General features: G+C 38.0%; 1 long non-coding RNA gene across 1 annotated transcript; it reads right to left on the reverse strand.

Moving 5' to 3' along the window:
- Nucleotides 1–641: 641 nt before the first annotated feature.
- On the reverse strand, nucleotides 642–11,831 carry LOC144339452 (uncharacterized). Its single transcript, XR_013414477.1, has 3 exons — nucleotides 11,682–11,831; nucleotides 2,088–2,283; nucleotides 642–779 (listed from the first exon to the last, which is right to left on the reverse strand). It is a non-coding gene; the product is annotated as an uncharacterized LOC144339452 (long non-coding RNA).
- Nucleotides 11,832–12,214: the final 383 nt, after the last annotated feature.

The following is a 12,214-nucleotide window of genomic DNA, read 5'->3' on the forward strand; positions in this document are numbered from 1 at the left end:
TCTTCCAGTATCCGGTACAAGACACCATTCTGCAATTAGCTGTCATGTTTCCTTAGTCTCTTTTGTTCTGTGACAATTTCTGAGTTTTTCTTAAGTTTCATGTCTTTGACACTCATAGGAGTACTGGTCAGTTATGTTGCGGGATTTCTCTCAATTTGGGTTTGTCTGATGTTTTTGTCATGACTATGCTGGAGTTATGGGTTTTTATAAAGAATGATGCAGAAATGATATGCCTTTGTCATTATGTCCTACTAGAGGGCACATTATATTAGAATAACATCACTGGTGATGTTAACCTTAATCATTTATTTAAGGTGGCATTTGTCACATTTCCCCACTGTAAAGTTACTATTTTACCCTTTCCATATTGCACTTTATGTCCAGTCCACCACAAACAAAGTGAGTTTAAAGTTCAGTTTCTAGAGGAAATAATATTCTTCTTTAAAAAAGAGTAGTTTCCTCTTTCTAATTTATTTCTTCATTCATTCAATCATTTATAACAGTAAGAAAACATACATATTTATTTGTATACTTTGGGTAATAATCCCGTAATTTATTTTTCATTGTGTTGTTCAAATATTATGGTTCTGGACATTGACAGCTCTTTCCTGGTGGCTCCTGGGTCCCTTTAACATGCCATAGTCCCTTTGAATATTTAGCACTTCCTTTCTTTCTTGTTCTCCAAGCTAATCTTGCATTTTTGTGGATCCAGACTATAAGCAAGTTTTAAAAGCTCAGTTTTCTTGAGAGGTTGGTTTAATAAACACCACCAAAGATATCTAAAGGAATTGAACATATTATTTTGGGAAGACAGTTACTTTGTTTTAGTCATACAACAAATCGTTTGTAACATGTTACTAAGAAGTGTGATTTGATTGTTGTCTTTGTTTGGAAGTTAAGCATGTTTTAAAAAGTATAGAGATAGCATGTTGAAAGAGTGTGAACTGTGGTGGGCTTGGAATGCGTCAATGTCGTGTCATGCATTGGTTTCTGTCCACTGTTCCTGGACTCCCATAGCCTTTGTTAGAGTCAGGATCAGACCTCAGGAAACAGAAATTCTCTCTCTGAAATTCTCCTGTCCTTTTATTTGGCCAAGACAGGACTCTAATCTTTTGGTGGGTTAAAAGATCCTTATTCCAGAGTAGTCCTGCCCCATACATATAGTATGAAATCATACTAATAGCCATGTGCCCTTTTGATGCAATCACACATCTATTTGCGGACACCTCTATATGTGATTGGACAAAAAGGCTACATGGTTGTCAGTCACACCTACGTATTAAGCCTCCATAAAACCCCCAAAGAACAGGGTTTGAAGAACTTCTGGAGAGCTGAACAAGTGGAGGTTCCTGGAGGATGACTCGCCAAGGATGGGTTAGGGAAGCTAGGTGCCCCTTCCCTCATACCTTGTCCTGTGCATCTTTTCACCTGTATCTTTTGTAATATCTTTTAAAATAAACTGGTAAACAAAAGCAAGAGTTTTCCTGGGTTCTTTGAACTGCTTCAGAAAATTAATGAAAGCCAAAGAGGGAGTCATGGAAACCTTGACTTGAAGATGGTTGATCAGAAGTTCTGGAGTCTAGGACTTGTAATGGATGTCTAGTGGGGGGCATACATCGGGACCGAACTCTCAGTCTGGGGGATCTGATCCTATCTCTAGGTAGTGTTGGAATTGAATTGTAGAACACCCAGTTAATGTTCACTGCAGAATTTATTGCTTGCTTGGTGGTGAAGAGAACCCCACCCACCTAGGTTTTATAACAGCAGTCTTCTCCTGTGTTGATGATTGCTGTGGTCGGAAAGCAGACCAAAAACCAAAAGATTTAAAAAAAAAGAAGAAAAAAAAAAGAAACAGTCAACTTAGTTAAATTAGTAGTGAAATGTTCTAGGTGTAAGCTGTGCTGCATAGCTCCAAGACAGTATTAGCCACAGAAGAAATTTTGTGCATAATTTGAAATGTGCACATAAAGGACAGCCATATTTTTATATACTGGGAATGTTGGAACAGGGTGCTGTGATGCTTCTGCTGCTTGTGCACATTGTCACTGATCTGCTGGCTTATGGGTTGTTATGAAACAGCAACTCACCTTAGTGCTCCTCCGGTTCCGACTGGTTATACTCCTTCAGCTTTTCTGAGTCCTTGGCCACAGCATGCAACACTGGGGCATCAGTAGCCAGGCTCTCAGTTTCTCCATGTTTTGTTGGATCCCTTCCTTGAGTTTCTTTGGATCCTGGTTCAAGTCTGTGCTTATCTCTGTGAGAAAAGCTTCTCCTGAAGTTCATCTACAACATGGGGATGAAGGCATGCAGGCAATGAGAGACTGACCCAATTTTTGGCTCCTCCTTGAAGGTTCCATTTCTCTTTGCCCCCTTTGTCTCACTTTACATTCACCAGTCCTTCATAACCATTGGCTTTGCCAACCTCAGTTCCAGCAGCTGAAGAAGAATCAATGATTGCATATAATCTGCACAACTAGCCCCAACATTTTTGTAAGGTAACATCTCCATAGTTAATTTATTTTGTATTATTTCTCTTTATTCTATTTCAGTAATCAAATTCTCACTGGTAAACTATGAATTTGGAATATGAAGTTACCTAGTCACACATGTATTTCTAGTGGTGGTATGAGGTTTCTCCTGTCCTCCCACCCACTGCTTCATGGGATATCTGACCAGAATAGTAAGTTGGAAAAACAGGATTTAAATCTATGCTATTCTGATTTATATGCACTTACACTTTTATTTTTATTTTACTTTTTAAAAATATTTATTTTAGATTCTGGGGTACCATACAGATTTGTTTTATAGGTAAACTGTGTCACAGGGGTTTGTTGTACACATTATTTAATTACCAGATACGAAGCCTAGTACTCAATAGTTATTTTCTCTGTTCCTCTCCCTGCTCCCACCTCCCACCCTCTGGTAGGCCTCAGTGTCTGTTGTTCCTCTCTTTGTGTTCATGCTCATTATTTAGATCCTGCTTATAAGTAAGAAATGTGATATTTGGTTTTCTGTTCCTGCATTAATTTGCTCAGGATATGGTCTCTAGCTCCATCCATGTTCCTGCAAAGGACATGATCTCATTCTTTTTATGGCTACACAGTATTCCATGGTGTATATGTACAACATTTTATTTGTCCAGTCTACCATTGATAGGCATTTAGGTTGATTCCATGTCATTGCTATTCTGAACTGTACTGCAATGAACATACACATATGTGTGTGTCTTTATGATAGAATAATTTATATTCCTTTGGGTATATATCCAGTAATGAGTTTGCTGTCGGTTCTTAGTTCTGTTTTTGGCTGTTTGACGAATTGCCTTACTGCTTTCCACAATGGTTGAACTAATTTTTACTCCCACCAAAGATATATGACCATTCCCTTTTCTCCACAATCTTGCCAGCATCTGTTATTTTTTTGACTTTGATAATAGCCATTTTGACTGGTGTGGGAAGGTATCTTACAGTTTTCATTTGCATTTCTCTAATGATCAGTGATATTGAGCATTTTTTTCATAGGCTTAGTTGACTGCATTTGTGTCTTCTTTGGAAAATGTCTGTTCATGTCCCTTGCTCACTTTTTAATGGTTTTTTTTTTCTCTTGTAAATTTATTTAACTCCCATGCAGATGTTGGATATTAGACCTTTGTCTGATGCGTAGTTTGCAAATATTTCTCTCATTCTGTAGGTTTTCTGTTTATTCTGTTGATAGTAGCTTTAGATATGCAGAAGCTTTTTTGTTTAATTAGGTCTCATCTGTCAATCTCTGTTTTTATTGCAATTGCTTTTAGCATCATCATCCTAATATTTTTGCTGGAGCTTTTGTCAAGAATGGTATTTCCTAGGTTATCTTCCAGTGTTTTTATAATTTTAGGATTTACATTTAAGTTTTTAATCCATCTTAAGTTGGTTTATCATATGGTGTAAGGAAAGGATCCAGTTTCAATCTTCTGCATATGGCTAGCCAGTTCTCCCACACTGTTTATTGAATAGGGAATTCTTGCCTTGTTGCTTGTTTTTATCAGGCTTGTTGAAGATCAGGTAGTCTAGATTTCGAGGGAACCTACCTCAAAATAATAAGAACTATCTATGACAAATCCAACATCATACTAAATGGACAAAAGCTGGAAGCATTCCCCATGAACATGGGTACAAGACAAGGATGACCTCCCACCTCATTCCTATTCAACATAGTATTGGAAGTTCTATACACAGCAATTAGGAAAGAGAAATAAATAAATGGCATCTAAGTAAGGTAAGAGGAAGTCAAAGTATCTGTTTGCAGACAACAGAATTCTATATCTAGGAAAACTCTGTAGTCTTGGTCCAAAAGCTTCTTCAGCTGATAAACAACTTCATCAAATTTGAGAATACAAAATCCACATACAAAAATCACTAGCATTACTATACACCAAAAATAGCCAAGCCAAGAGCCAAATCTGGAATGTAATTCCATTCACAAATGCCACAAAAAGAATAAAATACCAAGAAATACAGCCAACCAGGGAGGTGAAAGTTCTCTACAATGAGAAATACAAAACACTGCTCAAGGAAATCAGAGGTGACACAAACAAATGGAAAAACATTCCATGCTCATGGATAGGAATAATCAATACTGTTGAAATGGCCATACTGCCCAAAGCAATTTATAGATTTAATGCTATTCCTATCAAATTACCAATAATGTTATTTACATAGCTAGAAAAATCTATTTTAAAATTCGTATGGAACAAAAAAAGACCAAGAATAGTGAAGACAATCCTAAGCAAAAAGAATAAAGCTGGAGGCATCATGCTACCTGACTTCGAGAGGGCTACAGTAAGCAAAACAGGGTGGTTCTGGTACAAAAACACACATATAGACCAATGGAACGTAATAGAGAGGCCAGAAGTTAGGCCACACACCTACAACCGTCTGATCTATGATAAAGCTGTCAAAAACAAGCAATGGTGAAAGGACTCCCTATTGAATGAATGTGCTGGGATAACTGGCTCACCATGTGCAGAAGATTGAAACTGGACCCCTTCCTTACACCATACACAAAAATCAACTTAAGATAGATTAAAGACTTAAATGTAAATCCTAAAATTATAAAAACACTGGAATGTAACCTAGAAAATACCATTCTGAACAAAAGCTCTGGCAAAAATCTTAGGTGTTCATTATAATTTTTGATGATTATTTTTATTTCTGTGCAGTCAGAAATACCCCCTTTGTCATTTCTGATTTTGTTTATTTGGGTTTTTTTCTCTTTTCTTTTTTATTAGTCTAACTAGCAGTCTATTTTATTAATTAAAAAAAAAAAAAACAGCTCCTGACTTCATTGATCTTTTGAATGGTTTTTCATGTTTCAGTCTCCTTCAGTTCAGCTCTGATTTTTATTATATCTTTTCTTCTGTTAGCTTTGGAGTTGGCTTGGTTTTACTTCTCCTGCTCTTTTAGTTGTGATATTGGACTGTTAATTTGCGTTCTAACATTTTGACATGGGTGTTTAGTACTAGACATTTCCCTCTTAACACTCCTTAGCTGTGTCCCAGAGAATTTGGTATGTGGTATCTTTGTTCTCACTAGTTTCAAATAACTTCTTGATTTCTGCCTTAATTCCATTCTTTGCCCAGAAGTCATTCAGGGGAAGGTCATTTAATTTCGATGTAGATGTATGGTTTTGAGGGATTTTCTTAATATTGAATTCTGTTTCTATTGTGCTGTGGTCCAAGAGTGTGGGTGGTATAATTTCATGTTTTAAAATTTCCTGAGGATTGTTTTATGTCTAAACGTGTGGTTGATTGTAGAATATGTGCCCTGTGCAGATGAGAAGAATGTATATTCTGTTGCTTTTGGGTGGAATAATCTGTAGATGTCTATCAGATCCATTTGATCCAGTGTTGAGATTAGGTCTTGAATATCTTTGTTAGTATTCTGCCTTGATGATTGTCGAATGCTGTCAGTGGGGTGTTGAAGTCTCCCACTATTATTTTGTGGGAGTCTAAGTCTATTTGAAGGTCTTTAAGAACTTGCTTTGTAAAATCTGGATGCCACTATATTGAGTGAATATATGTTAATAATCATTAGGTCCTCTTGTTGAATTGAACTCTTTACCATTATATAATGTCTTTCTTTGTCTTTTTTATCTTTTTTGGTTTAAAGTCTGTTTTGTGTGAAATTAGAATTGAAACCCTTGCTTTTTTCTATTTTCCATTTGATTGGTAGATTTTTATTCATCCATTTATTTTGAGCCTCTTCATGTCATTGAACATGAGATGGGTCTCTTGAAGATGGAATACCATTGGGTCTTGGTTCTTTATCCAGTTTGGTATTCTGTGCCTTTTAGTTGGGCCATTTAGCCCATTTACATTCAAGATTAGTATTGATATGTGTGGATTTGATCCTGTCATTATGTTGTGAGCCATTTATTATGCCAACTTTTTGTGTGGTTGCTTTATAGTGTCATTGGTCTGTGTACTTAAGTGTGTTTTTATAGTGACTGGTAAGTCTTTCCTTTCCAGTTCTAGTGTTTCTTTTGGGAGCTCTTGTAAGGCAGGTCTGGGGGTAATGAAATCCCTCAGCATTTGCTTGTCTAAAAGGGATCTTATTTCTCCTTCACTTATGAAGCTTAGTTTGGTGAGACAGGAAATTCTTGGTTGCAATTTCTTTCCTTTGAGAATGTTGAATATACACCGCCAATCTCTTCTGGCTTAGGGTTTCTGCTGAGAGGTTCACTGTTAGTCTGATGGTCTTCCTGTTGTAGATTACTTGTCCTTTCTCTTTAGCTGCTCTTTACAATTTTTCTTTCATTTTGACATTGTAGGATCTGATTATTATTTTATGTCCTTGGCATAATTTGCTTGTGAAGTACTTTGTGGGAGGTTCTCTGCATTTCCTATTCTCCTCATATCTTTCAGGAATGCCAGGGAGTCATAGATTCAGTCTCTTTACATAATCCCATATTTATCAGAGGTTTTTTTCATTCCCTTTCATTCTTTGTTAAATTTCTCTGTCTTATTTAAGAAAGTCTGTCTTCAAGTTCTGACATTTGCTCCTTAGCTTGGTCTTTTCTGCCATTAGTAGTTGTGATTGCATTATGAAATTCTTGAATAGTGTTTTTCAGCTCTAGCAGGTTGGTGACACTCTTTTCTGTACTTGCTATTTTGTCTGTCAGCCCCTGTATTTTTTCATTGTGATTTTTAGCTTCCTTAGATTGGATTTTAATATCTTTCTGAACCTCAATGATTTTTGCTCCTATTCATATTCTGAATTACATTTCTGTCATTTCAGTCACCCTAACCTGATTAACAACTCCTGCTGGAAAACTAGGGCAAACATCTGAAGGAAAGAAGACACTTTGGCTTTTTGTATTCTCAGAGTTCCTGCACTGGTTCTTTCTCATCTTTGTTGGCTGATGTCCCTTCAATCTTTGAAGCTGCCGTCCTCTGGATTTTCTTTTTCTTTTATCCGATTTGATAATCTTGGGGGTTTGATTGTGCTATAAGCTGTGTTCACTCAACTGGTGTCATTTCTGGAAGATTTTGGGGGCCCAAGTCTCCGCTCAGTACTCCTGACTGCCTGCTCTAACTCTGGGGAACTGGTATTCAGCCCTAGCTTTGATCTCTGGCTCCTTGAATTTAGAAACCTGCTGCACTGGAGGGTCTAAGGTGCTCCTAGACCTCTGGTCACAACACTCCGATGTGTGGTGCCAGCCAAAGCACTTGCTGCACTGGTGGCAGGATCATTTTCATTTGCATGTGACAGCAAAGGCAGCAGTGGCAGCACAGCACAGTGCAGGTTCCATTGTTGCTGCAGGGTACTAGAGGGTGCCAGGGTGCTGGCCTCTGTGTGGGTGTTAGCAGCAGGGGTGATGGCAGTAACGCTTGGCAGCATGGGAACCTCTACCAGTGACAGTGCATACATTTGCACTGGTGGTGGTGTTAGCACAGGGGTGGGAGCTGGTGGGGCACAGGATTCTATGCACCCTTCGTGCATGTTCATGCGGGCAGCAGTGCCCACCCAGGGCTGGGGGAGAGCCCATTGTCTTCCACGCCTTAGTTTTATGCAGGCAGCTCCAGTGCAAGGATGGGGTGCTGGTGGGTGTGGGGCTGGTGGGCTGCATGACCATCAATGCTCCAACAACAATAGTGGTGTGGCAAGGGGTTGGGGTGTACTCACATTGTCAACAGTGGCAAGGTGGGGTGCACATGCACACACACATTCATGGGAAAGGAAGGCTACATCTTCCTGAGCACACACCAGCAAAGCAAAGTTGGGGGTGGCTGAGTGCCTGTAGGCAAGTCAGTATCAGGGAGGCTACATTGAGGAAAAGGCACAGGACAGCTGGTGCACGCAGGGACTACTCTGGTGAAGTACTCTGCCCATTAAGTACTGCCTACCAGCATGGGAGCTATGATGTAGGCCCCTAGGATGTACCTGGGGGCTTCACTGCAAGATAACATGGCCAGGCTGAGGTCCCGAGGGAGACCAGTAGATTGAAGGGTGCTTGTATCAGATTGTTGCTGTCTGATGGGCAATACTGTCCTGAATAATTCAGGTCTGAGAGTTCCCCTAAGGATAAAGTCTCCTATGGGAGTAAACCAAGTCTAGAAGAATGGGCATCCCTGGCTGTGCTCCACCACAGACACTCCCACACCAAATTCTCTGGGTTGTGACCTGGCTGGAGTTCTGCCCTTACCACTTCCCTAAGTAGCTTTCCCTGCCAACTCAAGTGTCCGTAGTGGTTGAAGGGTCTCCTCCTTTTGGGATTCCAGAGGCCTGTGGTGAGAATGAATTGCTCCTTGTGTGTTCAACTCATGCCCTCTGTAAGAGTCCCTGGAAGCCAGGAACAAGTCTCAGTGCATGGTAACCCCATGTAGGGTTCCCAGCTTCTTCCCCCATCAGCCTAGTCTCTGTTTCTTCCCTCCACCCAGTCTCAATGGCTTGCCTCTGAAGACATGCTAGCATTGTGTTAGAATGAACACATATCCTTCCTGTTGGTAAAGCAGGTAACTATTGAATAAATTAACAAAACCTTTTTCATTTATCAATTTAGTTATTGTTGTAAGTTAGTACACATAATTTTTTTTTCTTTTTCTTTTTTCTTTTTTTTTTTTTTTTTGAGACAGTGTTTTGCTCTGTCACCTAGGCTGGAGTGCAGTGGCACAATATTGGCTCACTGTAACCTCCACCTCCTGGGTTCAAGCAATTCTCCTGTCTTAGCCTCCTGAGTGGCTGAGACTACAGGTGCCAGCTACCACGCTCGGCTAATTTTTGTATTTTTACTAGAGACAGCGTTTCACTATTTTGGCCAGACTGGTCCCAAACTCCTGATCTTGTGATCCGCCTGCCTTGGCCTCCCAAAGTGTGGGGATTACAGGCATGAACCACTGTACCAATCAGTATTTATAATTTTAAAAAATAAATTTACAACATCAACTTTAACGTTAACATTAAACAAACACAAGTTATATTTTTAGTAATGACTATGTTGTATGAAGGAAGAAAATTGGGTAGAGAGAAATGCTAAGATTTTGAACCGTTGTTGGAAGACATAAAATTAATCAATAGACATCTATTGGTGTGGATACCATGTGAAAAATTAACTCCATCATGAGTATGGTAAGTTATAACTCATTTATAAAAAGCATTTATGGCTTTCCTTCTGGTTTAAACTGTAATATTTCTGAGAGACTCATGAATGTCTGCACAAGTGAGTGTGTGTCTGTATGTGTGTGTATGTGTGTGTAAAGTTACTTGACTGAACAATAGAAAATATAGCTACAAATCAGCCTGCTGGAATGAGCCCAAAGGAAATAAATCTTGGAATTCCTGTTACCATGGATCCACTCTGACTCATAGGGCACAGTTGGAACTCTTCTGCAGAACACGCAGTGCCACAGTTTCCTTCCCTCTTCCTCACTCTCCCAACAGTTTTTGGAGATATTTGTTCTAGAGATGGCAAACTTGTTTTTGTGGAATATTTGGACTCCACCTGGAAGATCTGGATCACATTTTTTGGGAATAATTACTCTCTACCTTTCCAGATGACAGATTTCAGATCAAGACCAATGCTTATGAATATGGAATGTAACACTTAGGTTAAAGGAAAACATACCTTTGCAGACAATTGCAGAGTCTGGGACCAGGTTAGAAGGTTAAAATCCACGAAGTGACCCAGTATAATAATTTTTGTAAGATTTTTACTCTTTGAGGGTGTTTACCTTAAACTATAATGGTAGAGTGGACTCCTCACATATTTTCCCCAATGACACCTTACATTTATTACATATTGTTTATTCTCTTTCTCCTTCAAACTAAGTGTTACATGTAAAATTTGAATACTTGAATGAGCTTATATGCTCAAAGTAAGAAACATAGTCATAAAAGGACATGTAGCATGCTCTGTCTTTTCTTCTTCAACTTACTCTTGTGTAAGCAGTGACATTGAGCCTAATGGGACTTTAGTCTCTGTGTCAGTGCCATGATAAACAATAGAGTTACCAATGACCTCTTGTAGAGAGCAGAAGGTTTGGGAAAGACCTTTCCAGTAGACAGCACCCACATCCCTTTGAGACTTACTCTCTTTTTAAAATTATTAAGTTGAAGTGGAATAAGGTAATCATTTAGGTTGCATGTAAGATGTAAAAAAATAACAAAACCAAATTCAGCCAGAATTATCTATAGGAAAATTCTTAATCAGGGAATAGGACAATTACTCACTGTAAATGTACATATTTAAAATAAAAATACAATGCAAGTTATGGTCTAAATTATATAGTGGATTCTCATACAGTTTGTTCAGAATGACGAAAGCAAAAAAAGGACAGGATTGTCATTTACAAAATACAGATAGGAATGATTATTTCCTATCAACTGCCCACAAGTGTGTGAATCGATTAGAGATTGATTTCAGTTGGGAGGGGGAAGAGCCTGTAAAGTTTTTAGCTCCTTTGAGATGTTCTGGATGACCTTTAAGTCACTTTCTTACTTTTTATTGTATTGTCATTAACTTACCTTGGCAATTAGATACATTCTATAAATGCTTTGCTTAGAAAAATATCTGCTTTTGAAACGATAAATTTTAGATTGAATTGTGGAGACATAAAAAGTGTTTCTTTCTAAACACTGTAAATTATATTGGTATAACATGTTTCCCCCCCAGAATAACAAACTCACTAGAAAGAAATGTCAAAATATGAACTACATTTTATAAAAAAGAATTAAATAAATAAAATTATGTTAAGTCCCAGGGAAGTTTTGCACAATGTTTATGTCAAAATTGTTCAGCTTTCCAATTAAAGCAGCTGTGATATATAATTTTTACTAAAACTGTACAAATGGGAAAATAAGCTATGCTGCATTTAACTAATATACACAGCTTTTACTTTACATGTATTTTTAAAATGGTTAGAAACTAAAAGCATATTAACTTAGAATGTTTTGAGTACATAAAAAATATTAATTCTAGAATATCTCCAACAGTAAATGAAAACAAGAAATTTAAAAGTCTTTTTAAAAATTTTGCGTTTAAATAATCATTTACTCTCAAATTTTATGTTCAGGAGCATAGCATATAACCTTAAGGCAATTAATATTTTGCCTTTGGGGACTGTATTAGTCTGTTCTCACACTGCTATTAAAACCTACCTGAGACTCGGTAGTTTATAAAGGAAAAAGGTTTAATTCACTCACAATTCCACAGGCTGTACAGGAGGCATGACTGGGAAAGCCGGAGGAAACTTATAATCATGGCAGAAGATCAAAGGCGAAGCAAGCGTGTCTTCACATGTAATAGGAGAGTGAAAGCGGAAGTGCTACACACTTTTAAACAACCAAATCTCATGAGAATTCACTCACTGTCTTGGGAACAGCAAGGGGGAAATCTGCCTACCCCCTCTCCCTCGTGAACCAATCACCTCCCACCGGATCCCTCCCCCAACCCTGGGGATTACAATTCAATATGAGATTTGGGATAGAGAGCCAAACCAAACCATATCAGGGACTTTTTATTATTCAAATTAGCAGTTAAAAAACAATTGATATACATACGAATTATTCACTTTATGAAGACAGAAAATGTTTTTTATACTTCTTTCTAAAAAGGAATATTTAGATACCTTATATATGCATACCATTGCAGTTCAAAATATATCAGCTTATTGATGAGATCAGCTAATTCAATTTTACTTTGAAAAGAATAGGTGTGACATTTAGAGAGACTTTTT

Source organism: Macaca mulatta, chromosome 2, assembly GCF_049350105.2.
Source record: "Macaca mulatta isolate MMU2019108-1 chromosome 2, T2T-MMU8v2.0, whole genome shotgun sequence".
In the NCBI taxonomy this organism is placed as follows: Eukaryota; Metazoa; Chordata; class Mammalia; order Primates; family Cercopithecidae; genus Macaca; species Macaca mulatta.